The sequence below is a fragment of the Rhipicephalus microplus genome, chromosome 6, assembly GCF_043290135.1.
Source record: "Rhipicephalus microplus isolate Deutch F79 chromosome 6, USDA_Rmic, whole genome shotgun sequence".
In the NCBI taxonomy this organism is placed as follows: Eukaryota; Metazoa; Arthropoda; class Arachnida; order Ixodida; family Ixodidae; genus Rhipicephalus; species Rhipicephalus microplus.
Window position 1 is genome coordinate 25,408,377 of NC_134705.1, and position 15,139 is coordinate 25,423,515.

Consider the following 15,139-nt stretch of genomic DNA (forward strand, 5'->3'; position numbering starts at 1 on the left):
GAGGTAGCTAAGTTCTTCGTCGAAAACATTGTCCTGCGTCACAGCGCCCCGGAGGTCCTTATTACCGACAGAAGAACGGCATTTCTGATGCCCTAACTCAAGCGATCTCGGCATAGAGCCAGACAAACCATCGCTGGGCGACAGCGTACCACCCACAGACCAATGACCTCACCGAGCGGCTAAACGAGACCATCGCCGACATGCTGGCAACGTATGTCGATGTCGAACACAGGACGTGGGAGACCATTCTTCCGTACGTGACCTTCGCATACAACACGGCGCTGCATTAAATGACGCAGTCTCCATACAAATTGGTCTACGGAAAGAGTCCGGAATCGGCGCTCGATGCCATGTTACCTAACGTCACCGACGAAGAAAACATCCATGTGAGTGAGTACCTTCAACGCGCCGAAGAAGCCCGACAACTCACGCGCCTCCGTATCAAGAACCAACAGACGGCTCACAGCCGCTGTGACAATCTTCGGCGATGCTCCGTGGATTACCAGCTCGGTGAACGTAATTGGGTGTGGATGCCGATACACTGACGCCGACTCAGTGAAAAGATTCGATGCATTGACGCCGACTCAGTGAAAAAGGACAGGGTAAACAAAAATATTGAAAAAGTGTTTTTTCTTTTTCCTGGTAATTGAAATTGCTGCTTTTCTGAACCAAAATCAGTGATTTGTTTGTCTTATTACGATTGGGTAATCTAAAATGACATATTTCAAAACTTGTGCAGTGACTTGCCATGGCCACATTCTTACGTAGCAAGTCACTCCTTGCAGTTCAAGCAATATGGTCTCATGAAGAAATCAGCTTGCAAACTGGAGTGTATTTGGCTCACTAAGAAAATAATGGACCCAAAAATGCGAAAACTGAAAAAGCAGAGGCATCAAGCTTTCCGTCGAGAAACTGACATATATGGTCGGGAAAGTCTTAGTATTGTGATGAATTGTAACCACTAAAACTATTACTGTTGGGTCATTAAATGACAAAGTCAGGTTAGAGGACATGAAAAAGACTGTCCGGTCCACATATTTGATCATGAAGTGAAAGGATACTATTTCATTTCACGTCGTTTGGTGAAAAGACGCCGAAACTTTGTGTAAGTTAAACAAAGCCCAGATGAATGATGAATCATTCCTTCAGAAAGAACACAGTTCAGCCTCTCTTATTGAGCCTGTTGGGCCAGATTATCTGAAACTAGCTCAACCGGAATTCCTTGCTAATGCCTTCATGGGTAAACCTAAAACCATAACGAGTGTTTGGATTCCTGTGTGGGAGCGCGTTTGGGTTACAAACACAGTAAAATATGCACTCTTGATACTGTTTTAACTTTTATTGATGGTAATATAGCCCGTATCAATGTGCTGAACTAATAATAAATTTCAGCAGGGTGCTGCACAGTTCCGGGCCTACGCTCTCTTGGACTGCGTGTACAGTACTGTGGCGCCCAGGCTGTGTAGCAAACGGCAAATTAGGCTCGTCAGGCAGGGTGTTTCAACACAAAAATAAAAAGCGATGTTGGTGATGAGTACTTGGCTGGTGCCTATTGAACAGGTTCATCAATTCGCTGTTATGTCGTTGTACTTTTGAACTAATGCAGATTTCTATCTTTATCTGCGATTACATCAAAACATACTTTTCGTACGTATGTTCCTTTTTTTCGGCACCAACATTATCAAGAATAGTGGATTTTGTCCAGTCTTTCGAAAACCTAATAGCGAGTATGCTGAAGCAGAATTATTGTTGAGGGGGGGGGGTAGTGCTCTTGTGCAACATGACATCTAATCGAGTTATAATTGGGATTTTGAGTGATAACTAGGAACATGAAGTATATAATTTACGAAAATGAACATTACCATTCTCAATCCTAAATTTACTTCGATAAGAATACGAAGGAGTAATGTTCCAAATGGTATTAAATAATTACACTAGCTTTTAGGGCTACGGAAAAATAATTACATTGCAGGTAAAGGACTTACGCTGTTTGAAGGGCCAGTCAACAGGCTTCGAATTTTTTCACACCCCCGTGCACGAGTTCTCACATCTTTCCTACGCCTGACCAACCTCCTTACACGCGCAGTGACGTCAAGTCGGTGATCGGTGACGTGACCCAGGACGCAGCTCGTCGATTGATCTACACCAGATCTCAACAAACAGTAATAAATTCAACGTCGCCGACTGCCGAGTTGACGTCCTTCTAGATTTTTTTCATAGCGGTAGTGTACAGAATTTAACTTTGCAGTGGTACACACTATAGCTATGACATCTTAATTTAAACAGAAACAGATGTGCTTAAACAGATGTACAACGTTTCTCTGCTATATAAAAAAGAACAGTACCACATATAATCAAAACAATCTTGGTCATCACGACAGCATTCACGTGTTTGAGCAAGCTGTGCGGCGTATGCGCATCACCTTTATGATTTATTATTTTAGGAGCCCATGGAACATATGTGCAAAGCTAATGCAATCGAGTGCTGCTTCATGAGCTTTTGTGCATCTTTTTGTAAACTTGCATGAGCTAAACGCAGTTAGTTAAGACAAAACAGTTCTGAGAGATGTTTGTAAACTGTGTCACAAGGCACAACTAAATGTCGGAAAGCCTGCTAATGCCCCTCGCTGAGGGATAGTTCATTTTGCACTGCAATTATAATTTCTGACGATTCACAAACCAACAATGAAGTGATCACGAGTCCTACAGTAGTGGGCAAATTTAAATTCATTTTGGCTTCCAGGAATTCAAACAAATGGCATTGCAGCCTCGCAGAAGACAGGACTGCTTGTCGAAACATTTGCCCTGCCACCTCGTGTTCACAGATATTAGAGGTGAAACACCTTATGGCGTGGGTCTGTCGTCCCTCCGTATGTATGTATGTATGTATGTATGTATGTATGTATGTATGTATGTATGTACGTATGTATGTATGTATGTATGTATGTATGTATGTATGTATGTATGTATGTATGTATGTATGTATGTATGTATGTATGTGTGTGTGTATGCATGTATGTATGTATGTATGTATGTATGTATGTATGTATGTATGTATGTATGTATGTATGTATGTATGTATGTATGTATGTATGTATGCATGTATGTATGTATGTATGTATGTATGTATGTCGCGCCACAGGGTTTACGAGATGGGAGATGGCGGTAATTGAAGTGTTCACTAGATGGACGCATGGACAGACGCACAGACGGACGGACAGACTAGCAGGCAGACTCATGGATGGATGGACGCACGAACGGACGGACAGATGGACTCATAGACGGACGCGTGGACAGATGGACGGAAGCATGGACGGGCTGACGGCCGCTTTGCCCCACTTATCATCATTCACTCCGTGGATATGCTTTACATTTTTCATATTTTCAAGCTTTCATCTTTTAAGGGTCAGTTTGGTTCATTTGCACCAAGGGGAACTGGTTCACAGCTGTGCTCGAGAAGTTCAGAAGTTGCGCAGCACGAGGTCACCAGTGCGACAACAGAAGTCAATGTGAAGGTGAAATCTGTATTTCTGTTTGCTTAATGAGGTGCAAACAGCTAGGCAAAAGACGCCGAGTTTTTAGAGGCGGGTACGGCACCTACGTCTAATACTATGTCGTTTGTTTAGCTCTGCGTGCGGCTGTACCAAACGAGCACCGTCAGAATAGGAAGTACAGGAAAATCACGAAGTAGTTTTAGTGCTGTACCTGTCCTGCGCTTTTTGAGATGAATGGCATGGTTTAGAGGACGTCACTGCTGCACCACTAAAACGAATGCTGAGGCGCAGCACCTTGTAAAATTGATCATGTGGGGCAGGTATCTCGAACAAATCCTCAAGCGCATGAGTGCTTTAGCATTTCACCCCCATCGAATGATGGCTAGTGGGGCTGAGATCAAACCAATGTTGTGGAGCTCCGTAGTGCCACACAATCTAACTAATAGTGTTTTAGTTTCAATGTTATTGAAGCGTAGATTCCATGCTACGGCGGAAAGCCAAAGCTTGTAGCCAATCTAAGGCACCCCTCTACGATATGCGTGGTAAATCATTCACAAATACAGCATTACATGTGTGAGGTTCAAGATGACCGGTTATAGTCGACGTTTAGATGTTTCAACGAGCTTGCAATGTAGACAATCGGGGTAGTCAACCTGTCGTTGCATGACGGTCTGGAAAAGCAAGTAACATCACAAAATATTGATCAGCAGAATAGATGCATGAAAATTTTCAAAGTAAACAAATAACCTAAGTAACTAGTAAAGAGCAGTATTTTATACTCATATGTGATGTTATCTAGAAAGACATGTATTACTCAGAGCTGCTTCTGCACAAGGCATGTCATGTAGCAGGTTCGTTGCCAATCGTACACAGCTGCCTTTATGTCAGGTAGGCCAGGATGTTGTGGCAGGAAGAGAAGTATTTCTGAATATTGTGACGCTTTCTTTGTCACACTATAGCGAAAACACACCCATGATTATGTGATGCTTGTCAAGTGCGACTGTGGCAAACTAATACCTCGCAGGTTTTTTGCCCTAGTATATTGGCTAGCTACAAAGACACATGCGCAGCGACAGTGATGTATCCGCCTTCTTTCATCGCAACTGCTTATTTTTGTTACCTGGTGATACAATATCAAAAGTAACTATTGAGTCAGCGACTCGTTCCCACGGGAAGATATGCCGTAGCAAACGCCCGTTTTTTTTCGGTTGCAGATTAACACGTTGAAAATGGTAAAATTTAATATGTCACTGAGCTGCTGGCGTGTGACACCTGCACAGTCATTGACAAAAAAAAAACTACATATGCTGAAATGATGAACTGGCCCAGCAAGCAACAGTCTTTAACCAACTGAAGTGGTTTCTGCTCACCGGCCCGTAAATCTCGGGCTTGCAACGGGTGTTCATCCGCTGAAGGCTTCAATGGTCGCTTCGTACCCGCAAATCAGTTGAAATCCCTTCGCGAAAGCATTTTTACGAGTCAAAATAAACAGAACTAAAAAGAGCGTGTTGGCCGGCAGTGGCTCGAGATATTCAAAGTGAAACGAAACAGTGCGAGACACATCCGAACGTACCGCGAGCCGTTACCTGCCGTCACTACCGTTGGTCGCCGTATACTGAAATGAAGATAATGATGTTCATGAGTTTCTCCTGACTACGAGTCAGCTGGAGCAAATCGATTACAAAATATTGATGGCGCCGCACATATGATAGGGCACGACAGCAGTGCCAGGATGTTTATCTACCGCAGATATTTGGCGTCCTGCTGCTCGCACAAGCAGGAGGCGAAGAACCGGCTCTGCTATCTGGATACGACGGCGCACCACTTCCAAGCCACCAAGCGCATCATGTGCGCATTGCGCACTTGGAATCTACGCTCGGCGATTTGCCTGGAAACAGGCCTGCCTCGGTGACTTCATGCGCCGACGCTGATCGCCACAACGTGAAGACGGCGCTGCTGGCAGACAGGAGTGGTATAAAGACTATAGGGCAAGGCAGCACTGCCAGGATGCAACACCTCAACCCGTTTGTTTATCTACCGCAGATATTTGGCGTCCTGCTGCTCGCACAAACAGGGGGCGAAGAACCGGCTCTGCTATCTGTGTAAAAATTCCAAATCCGGACAGAGGCGGTCTGTCGGTGACGTCAAAAAATGGGCGGTCCGCAGCGGTCGCGAGGACGAGAGGAAGTGAACAGCCAATGAGGGAAATGGAGGCTTGCGTCATCATTTTGACGTTGACTTGGGGGCCGTATAGCAAAGTGAAAAGTGTTTGTAACATGTTCAGAAGTGTTTGACTATTATTGCGCACTATTAAAATGTGTTGGCACTAGTTTTCAATTGTTTAATAAGGAATACGATACAATCCAAACGTATTTTTTCTGTTATTGTTCTAAACAACGCTAAATTTAGCGGGACGATTTGTGGTGGCGCTAGGTACAACTTTGTTTCAAGCAGTTACTGTTTTCAAAACTCCACTACTAAACGGCGCAACTTTCGAAGCCGTTGGCTCAGTCGAGCGCAGTCATGGCGGAGGGCAACGGCACCGCTAGCCACCAGCAGCAGCGGCTCATCCGCGTTTCCGAGGGTCAGCGCGCGCTGGTGCTCGCCTTTATGAGCGAACATCCGCAGCTCGCGGCGAAAGCCATTGAGCTGCAGCATGGCGTCACGGTCGCCGACCGGCGGCGGCTGTGGCAAGAGCTCAGCGACGCGCTGAACCTTGAAGGCCCTGCGCAGAAAAGCGTGGATGACTGGCAGGCTTGGTGGCGCAGGCAGGTGCACGAGGCCCGCCGTGACGCCGCCGCCATCAAAGAGGCACAAACGTGAGTGACCGTTGAATGTGCGGGCGATTTGTTCTTTGACATTGGTGTATATTTCCAGGGGCACTGGAGGGGGTCGTCTGCCAGGCTTCCGGGGTCGCGTGTTGCAATTCACCGGGTGGGCGCGCTTCGGTGGCGTCTTCGGTTTCCTCGAATATCAACAGGTAAGCACTCTGCCGCCGCAGTATCACGGGTTCCTGAGCGGTGCCATGACAGAGTTTGCCCATTTTGTAAGGGGTGCCTTTAGGGGAACCTTGTTGAACAGTAAGATAGTGCAGGAAAAAGAATTCAAAAGCAGGTAGGTTTGTCAACTGAAATCTCGCTTTGCAGCCCTTGCCGTAAAAGGCGTATTTATTTATCAAACAGACACGAAATGCCTGCGGGCAAGTGCATGCACTAAAATGGTAATACGTGATATCATTGACCACTGAATAGCTGCAGAACGTTTCCGCAGATGTTTAGTAGGTAAGGTTGTAAAATAGCCAGAGTAACGAATACCCTTTTTCTGAAAGATTATGCCCACGACACTTTCCAGCAGGCGGATGTTCCCGCTCCTGCAATGGAGGTCGAGGTGGAAGCCACTGAAGCGGCAGCAGCAGCTGACAGTGACACAGCCACACGTAAGCATCTGAGAACTTAGTGTTTTATTGATTATAGGACGTATGTGCGCCCAGTTCGTGAACTTTTATTCTTTACTCCACAGAAGCCCCCCCAAGTTACCTGGAAAGCGGCCCCGCTGCACCGGGTAAGTTATTGATCATCAAAGTGTTTTGAGAAAATAACCTCTCGTATGTTATTGCCCAATTATCCACAACATGGCCATAGACTTAAAGCCTACCACAGCATGCGGTGACGAAAATGCTGCATGTTTGCAGTGCCTCAGCCTCCTGTGCGGCCTCGCCGTCAACAGAGGCCACGGCGCACCGACACCTTGTTGCGGGTGTCTTCCCAGTGCGACCAGAGCCTCGAGCTGACTGAGAAGTTGCTTGATGTGAGTAGACCGTTTGTTTAAATTTTACGTAAAGGGTGTGAACATTTTTGATGCTCTGTTATGATGACTGAAACCAACTTGGGCTGTAAATAAGAAACATGCATTGTATTGAGGGCACGGTATCTGACATCTGCAATGATAAACTGCCGGGCAAAAGGTTGGTTAGCCCTGAAAAGGGCTGTTTGATTGTAAGAGATGCATTTGAGGAGATGAATGAAGAGTAGTTCCAGCAATTGTTTGTTGATCCAAACGAAGAGGGCATAGCTTGTACACGAAGCTTCACACTTTCAAAGGATGCCACCAGGCCAATGAATTTTCAACTGAGGGGAAATTGTTGTTCACGTTGCAATTCTCCGCAGCAGCAGCTTCGAGCCACGACATGGTCGAGAGTTCTTCAGCAGCTCATGCAAACATTTCCACCATGATGATTCACTGCAGGAGGTGCGGGGGATCAGAAGATCAGCCTTGCACTTAACTTCTCTGGCGCGGCGTATGGTAGCAGCACTGGAACGGGCGGCCGCAGCACAGGAGCGGGCGGCCGCAGCACAGGAGCGGGCCGTGGCTGAGGGCCCTCTGCGGGAAAGAGATACATAGTTATCTATTTTGATGTTCGATATATGCGTTTATTTTAAGTTTTGCATCATGTTTTTAATGTTTTAAATGTTTATCATGCATTATTGGTTTATTAGTTTTTATATGTTTACGTGTTGCAGTCAGCGTACCATTTCATACGTTGTTTTTTACATTTAATACATATTACTACCTTTAAGTTAGCATTTACTTTGTACAAGGAGTACAGCATTTTTTTCTTCACATGTCTTTCATCTATTTTGATGTTCGATATATGCGTTCATTTAAAGTTTTACATCATGTTTTTAATGTTTTAAATGTTTATCATGCATTATTGGTTTATACTACCTTTAAGTTAGCATTTACTTTGTACAAGGAGTACAGCGTTTTTTTCTTCACGTGTCTTTCATCTTTTTTGATGTTCGATATATGCGTTTCTCAATTTATGTTCGACCTACTCGTGAGGCAGCGTCTCCCCCCTCCCCCCACCATCTTAAAGGTGTCTAGTCATCCACACAAAGACCAAGAGCGTATAGTTGACATTTTTTGTGAATGTTTTTAGCACTGTGATATTTGTGTTGCCTCACTGTTTTCTAGCTCACTGCGCTTTTTATGCAGCATTACCACATAGTGTTGGACTGTGATATTTTTTAGCCTCACACTGTTTCGCAGCTCGCTGCATTCTTTATGAAGCATGTTTACCTGCCGAAAATTGCTTACACTGTGATATTGTCATTTCAGCGCAATGAGGCTAAGGTACAACTACAACCAAGTCTTTTTTGAGATCACTAAACTAACAAGTGGGTATGTCGCACAGTTTCACTAATGAAAAGGGTCATCATCACAGCAACATTCCAGCGACTGTTTTCATTGTAAATTACTCATTGCAGGAATTAATTTTGAACGTGGTATGCTTTGGGAGCAGCGAGATTGCTGAGCCAAATATTCATGCCGTGTGTCATTAAAACAACCCACATGTTATTTGCTGCTTTGATTTACGTATTTTGTAGCATTGCAGTATAACTGTAGTCGGGAATTCAAATCAAATGAAATATTATTTAAATATTTATACAATGTTGAGGACAATGAACAAAAAGCCGGCACGGCATTGTGCTCGGCAAGCCTAAATGTGTACAATTGAATGCTTGCAGTCAATGACTATGAGAAGAGACGGACATACGTATCATGCGTTCTTGCAACATGTTTTTAATGTAACTGCAATTTTTATGCGTTTTCGTGAAAGAAGTTGTGTGACGTTGCTGCATTGTTCCCACAATCTTTTGATGGCAACAGTCAGCACAGGGTGCCCCTCATATGCGCTTGATCCAATCTAGTCTGTTGTGACTGTGATCACTGATATAGAAAAGGGTGTTTCCGTTGCCTAATTCATGTGACATTTAAAAAAAAATGCAGCATTTTTCTATTGCCACCATGCATAATGTTGAAGCACGAGTAAGTACTTTGTGTTGTGGCAAACACAGCCCTGTCTTGCCTGGGTGCACTGGAATTAGTATGAATAAATTATGTGTGTGATATGACAGCTTACCGCGTTCCTGTGCACTTCAAAAAAGGCCCACGACAGCGCTGCGCTGCTGCTGTCCTCTGAGCAGCACGTTGCGGGGTGTGAGCACATGGCTCTCTCCTGGCTCCTTATCGTCATCCTCAACTGGTGGCATGTCCCCAACATACTCATCCAAGGTCCAGTCCCCCGCGTCCAATGCAATGTTGTGGAAAGCAGCGCAGGCATAAATAATTCGCCCTGCTCGATCGGGGTTGTAGAGCATCGTTCGAAAGTGCTGCAAGCAGCGGAACTTGCTCTTCAACACTCCGATACATCTTTCCACAACATTGCGCATGGATGCGTGCTGCTTGTTGAATCGGCCTTCGGAGGTGTTGCCGGGGTGACTGCCAGGAACTGGAACGAGGAGCCATGGCTCGAGGGGATACCCTGCGTCTCCTGCAATAGATAAATGGCGGCTGAGTGCTCTACCCCAGTTAGTTCACATTAATACTTACCAAGCAGATATTCGCCAGGCTGCAGCTGTGCAGCTAGGCGTGAACGCAAAGGGTTGTGTTCCCAAACCCAGGAGTCGTGGCACGAACCTGGGAATCGTGGGTCCACGACAAGGATGCGCAGCCGTGCGTTGCACACCTGTAATGAGTGATACAAAATAGTACTGCATCTATGCTCCAAACAAACCCCTTCTTTCTACACATAAGCCGAAAACAATGCATACTAGTACAGTCATTGGTACATGCAGTTTCACCTAGAGGGGAACACAGGGACAGGGTGTAGCAACTGAGGAGGGAAGGGGGCAATGACCATTCCCCTGTACACATGGCTAGGACTTCCACTGAATGATCGATAAATGAAAACCTACGCCATGCTATTGGGAAAGAACACTCGTACATACCACAGCTAGCCTATGCAATTGTGGTTATAAGTACTTTCGTGTTTGAAATACTTCCCTATCGTGTGTATAATTCTGCTACGACTACAGCCCATATTCTTATTACCTTCAAAATGCTTAACTTCATTGCGCATGCATGCCAGAACGAAGACAAAAAATACAACTGGCTCACTTACACAAACACTTGCCACTTATGATAACCGAGGCCATGAGAGCCACCAACTAGCACGCACCCGTTTATCCGCATGTTCTCCCTTATTCTTTGAATTGGTACTTTTCCCAGCTCCGACGTCAAAACTGAACAGCTACTCCGATGGGCGAGTAAGAAAGGATCCGAACGGTACTTACGATCATGACGTTCAGGGCATAATAGCCCTTTCTGGACATGAAACTCGCCGTGTCGGCCAGGCTGTATCCCTCTGGCTTGCGAATGGCGACCAACGTGCCGTCGACACACGCCAGCACGCCTGGGATGCAACCACGTCGTGCAAACTCCGCCTTCGCCTCATCCTTGGCAGCTGTGGTCAATGGGAAGTCCACCACCCTTTTTCTAGCAGCCACGGTAATAATCGCCTCCGTCACCTCGTGGATGGTGTTGCTCACCGCCGGCTGAGACATGCCGATGTGTTCCTCGCGACCAATGCTCAGCTGGAAGCTACCGGTGGCGAAAAATCGTAGCGCGCACAACACCTTTCTCTCTGTGGAAAGGCCACTGGCTCGCTGGCATCCGATGATAGGGTCAAGTTCGTCGCACAAGCTACGCACTGTTCGTTTGGACAGACGAAAACATTGCCGGAACTCTTCTTCGCTGAACTCTTCAAATGCATCTTTTACCTCGCGTTGTCGCCTCTGCTCGCTTGAAGCTACCGCACAGGCAAGGCGAAGTACCATGTCAGTGGGAAACGCCATGTTGTCTAAGTGCCCCGGTGCCGAAAAGTCGCGCTTTTTTTCCATTTCAATCCAATCCAGGCCACCTTGCAGCCATTTCAATCCCTCCGGTTGCTTTCGGACAGTCTCTCCGACCGTTCCATCGCCTTTCTCCGAAAACCGTAAAAAAAGAGTCACGTGACACCCCAGTCCACGTCACTCATAACGTCACAGCATTCGTCACAGCTTGTATGGGCCAATCGCGTGCGACTCAATGGAAGAGACCGCCTTTGTCCGGATTTGGAATTTTTACATAATAGCACCACTGGATACGATGGCGCACCACTTCCAAGCCACCAAGCGCATCATGTACGCATTGCACACTTGGAATATACGCTCGGCGATTTGCCTGGAAACAGGCCTGCCTCGGTGACTTCATGCGCCGACGCTGATCGCCACAACGTGAAGACGGCGCTGCTGGCAGACAAGAGTGGTATAAAGACTATAGGGCACGGCAGCACTGCCAGGATGCAACACCTCAACCCGTTTGTTTATCTACCGCAGGTGAGCACGCGTTATGACAAATGTATTCGTTCAAATTATCTATGCCTAATAGTGCTCCGTGCCCTAGGCAGATTTGTGCCCTATGGAGTGACATGTGTACCTGTATCAAGGAATTACTGTTGCTCATTGGCGACATTGAAACATACCCGGGACCCGATATGAACAAGATCATGAAACAGCTTCAAGTAATTGCAGATGACATAAAAGAAATTAAAGAAGAACGTTTAAAATCTATTGAAGCAAAACTTGAACAAGGAACGTTACTGGAAAAAAGATCACGTCCTGTGTCTCCCAAGTAACCAATCTTCAAAAAACCGTTCAATTCTTGGAGTTAAAATTAGACGACTTAAAAAACCGGTCTAGAAGGTCAAACTTACTTGTGTATGGCGTACCGGAGGAGGCAGACGAGCACCCCGAAACCCTCGAACAAACTATAAGTGAGCAGATACTTAAGAACATAGTAAAGATCAAACCCGTTCCAATAGAAAGAATCCACAGGATAGGAAAACAAAACGCTGAAAAACCTAGACCAGTGATGCTGAAACTCCTCGACTTCCGAGACAAAGTAACCATTCTTAGAAACTGCACGAAACTAAAGAGCACCACTTTCTCTGTTGGAGAGGACTTCTCAAATAGAGTAAGATACATCAGAAAAAAGCTTTGGCATATCGCAAAAACCAAAAAAGAAGCCGGAGACAAAGTATTTCTGGTCTATGACAAGTTAAAAGTGAATGAAGATCTGTACCGACGGGATGACGATACAAATGAAATTTTGCTCGTAAGCGCTGGCCGTCACACCATTAACCATGAAAAAAACGACGAAGCTGAAGCATCAGGCGAGCCACAACGCCGCAGTCAACGAAAGAAATAACATTTCTTACCATAAACACCCGCAGCATGCTTCAAAAAGTAGTAGCGCTTGAATCCTTACTTCTTGGAATTGAACCGCCCTGCCGCGGTGGTCTAGTGGCTAAGGTACTTGGCTGCTGACCCGCAGGTCGCGGGTTCAAATCCCGGCTGCGGCGGCTGCATTTCTGATGGAGGCGGAAATGTCGAGGCCCGTGTGCTCAGATTTGGGTGCACGTTAAAGAACCCCAGGTGGTCAAAATTTTCGGAGCCCTCCACTACGGCGTCTCTCATAATCATATGGTGGTTTTGGGACGTTAAACCCCACAAATCAATCAATCTTGGAATTGAACCTGACTTCGTGGCTTTGACATAAACGTGGCTGACAAATGAGATAAAGGATTTTGAGGTAACACCCCCCAACTACGTCATCATTCGTAAAGATAGGCAGACACGCGGGGGAGGTGTGGCCATCCTACTTAAAAAAGAGCTTTCCTTTGAATTACTTCCTAAGGTTATCAGAGTCGAGGCAATATTTTGCAAGCTTCTTTTCACTTCTCGCCCAGTATTTGTTGGCTGCGTTTATCGCAGTCCATCTTCAGAGAAGGATAGCTTGCAGGCATTGCACACGTATATGCATCGGTATGTTCTCGGAGCCAGGCTAATTTTGTTCGGCGACTTTAACTTACCCGATATAAACTTGCGAACAATGCAACACAACAGCGCATGCACGGATGCGCTCATTGACATCATGTTGACATTTAATCTGTCCCAAATCGTAAAACAGCCTACCCGTATCCAAGGGTGCTGTTCTATTATACTCGACTTGGTGTTCTTAAGCGATCATTTTCCTGCAGATAATGCACAGGTTGAAATTCTTGAGGGCATATCAGACCACGAAGTTATTCAGGGCTCCGTTTCAATAGTTGACATCCCTATACCGTCCAACTCCTTTTCTGCCTATCTTGACTTTAACCAAGCCGATGACACCAGTATACTTGATCATCTTTTCCATGAACTTGCTTCATTTGAACTACTTGCGAATGATTCAAACACAAATGTGGAAATACTATGGGCAAGCTTCAAATCAGTCGTAACACATTGCGTTCTTAACTATGTTCCATCTAAAACAAAGAAAACACGAAAACATAATCCCTGGATAACGCGTGAAATTATTCATTGCAAGCGTAAAGTAAAGCGCCTCAGAAAAAGTTTGAAGGCGAAACCTACTCCACAAATTCGGAACAAGTTGAGTCAAGCTATTACTAAGATGAAATCCCAAAAAAATGATCAAGTCAAACTATTTTACAAGTACGCTACCCAATTTTTTTGAAAACGTCTCCCCAGAAGTTCTGGAACTACTTTAATCCCAAAAACCGTATTAGGCCTGCGGCCCCGGAAGAAAGCAAAGATAAAGCAAACTCACTAAATAACTATTTCTAATCTGTTTTCACAATTGATGATGGAAATGTGCCTGATGTTGACATTCGCAACACCCGACATATTGAACCACTTGTTGTGACAGAGTGCGGAGTGCTTAATTTGTTGTTAAAATTAGATACTAAGAAGGGTGTCGGTCCCGATAACTTTCCAAATGAATTTCTTAGGCGATATGCTGAATGGGTAGCCAAATACTTGTGTATACTTTTCAATAAGTCCCTATCAACCTGTTCCTTCCCCCAAGAATGGAAAATTGCAAAAGTAGCTGCTGTTCATAAATCTGGTAGCGAAGCTGACCCTTCAAATTTCAGACCCACTTCACTAAGCAGCACAACTTGCAAACTACTGGAACACATTATTCTTAAACATCTAACGTTGTACCTTGACCAGAATCACATCTTATCGCCACTACAACACGGTTTTCGCAAAGGACTATCTACAGTTACCCAACTGGTTGAACTAATTCACGACATCTCCCTCAATGTCGACTGTACAAAACAAACTGATTAAGTCTATTAGATTTCTCAAAGGCGTTTGATCGGGTGCCACACAAAAAACTTATAAAAAAGTTAGAAGCAACGATAGGCGCAGGCCCACTTACTGACTGGATCGACAATTATCTGAGTAACCGAACACAGTATGTGCAAGTCAATCGCGGAAGTTCTACCATGGCCAACGTTACGTCAGATGTACCGCAGGGCAGTGTTTTGGCCCCCATTTTATTTTTGATCTTCATTAATGATTTACCTGCTGGCATTGGTGTTAATGTGAGGCTTTTCGCCGATGATTGTATACTTTACCAGGAAATTAACGCCCCAGAAGATCATGTAAAACTGAACAATGCCTTGCAGTTCATATCTAAGTGGTGTGCTCTTTGGCAAATGACCCTGAATGTTAAAAAATCTGCTCTCTTGAGGATAACAAGAAAAAAGCAAGTATCTGAATTTGTTTACGTTATAAATAACTCTCCACTTCCAGTAGTGACTGAACACAAATATCTGGGCTTAACTTTAACGCAAGATTTTAGATGGGATATCCACGTTAGTCAAGTCACATCAGCTGCATTAAAACGGCTGTTTTTCCTTCGTAGAAGTCTCGCTTCCGCGCCACCTGAAACTAAACTTCTAGCCTACAAAGCAT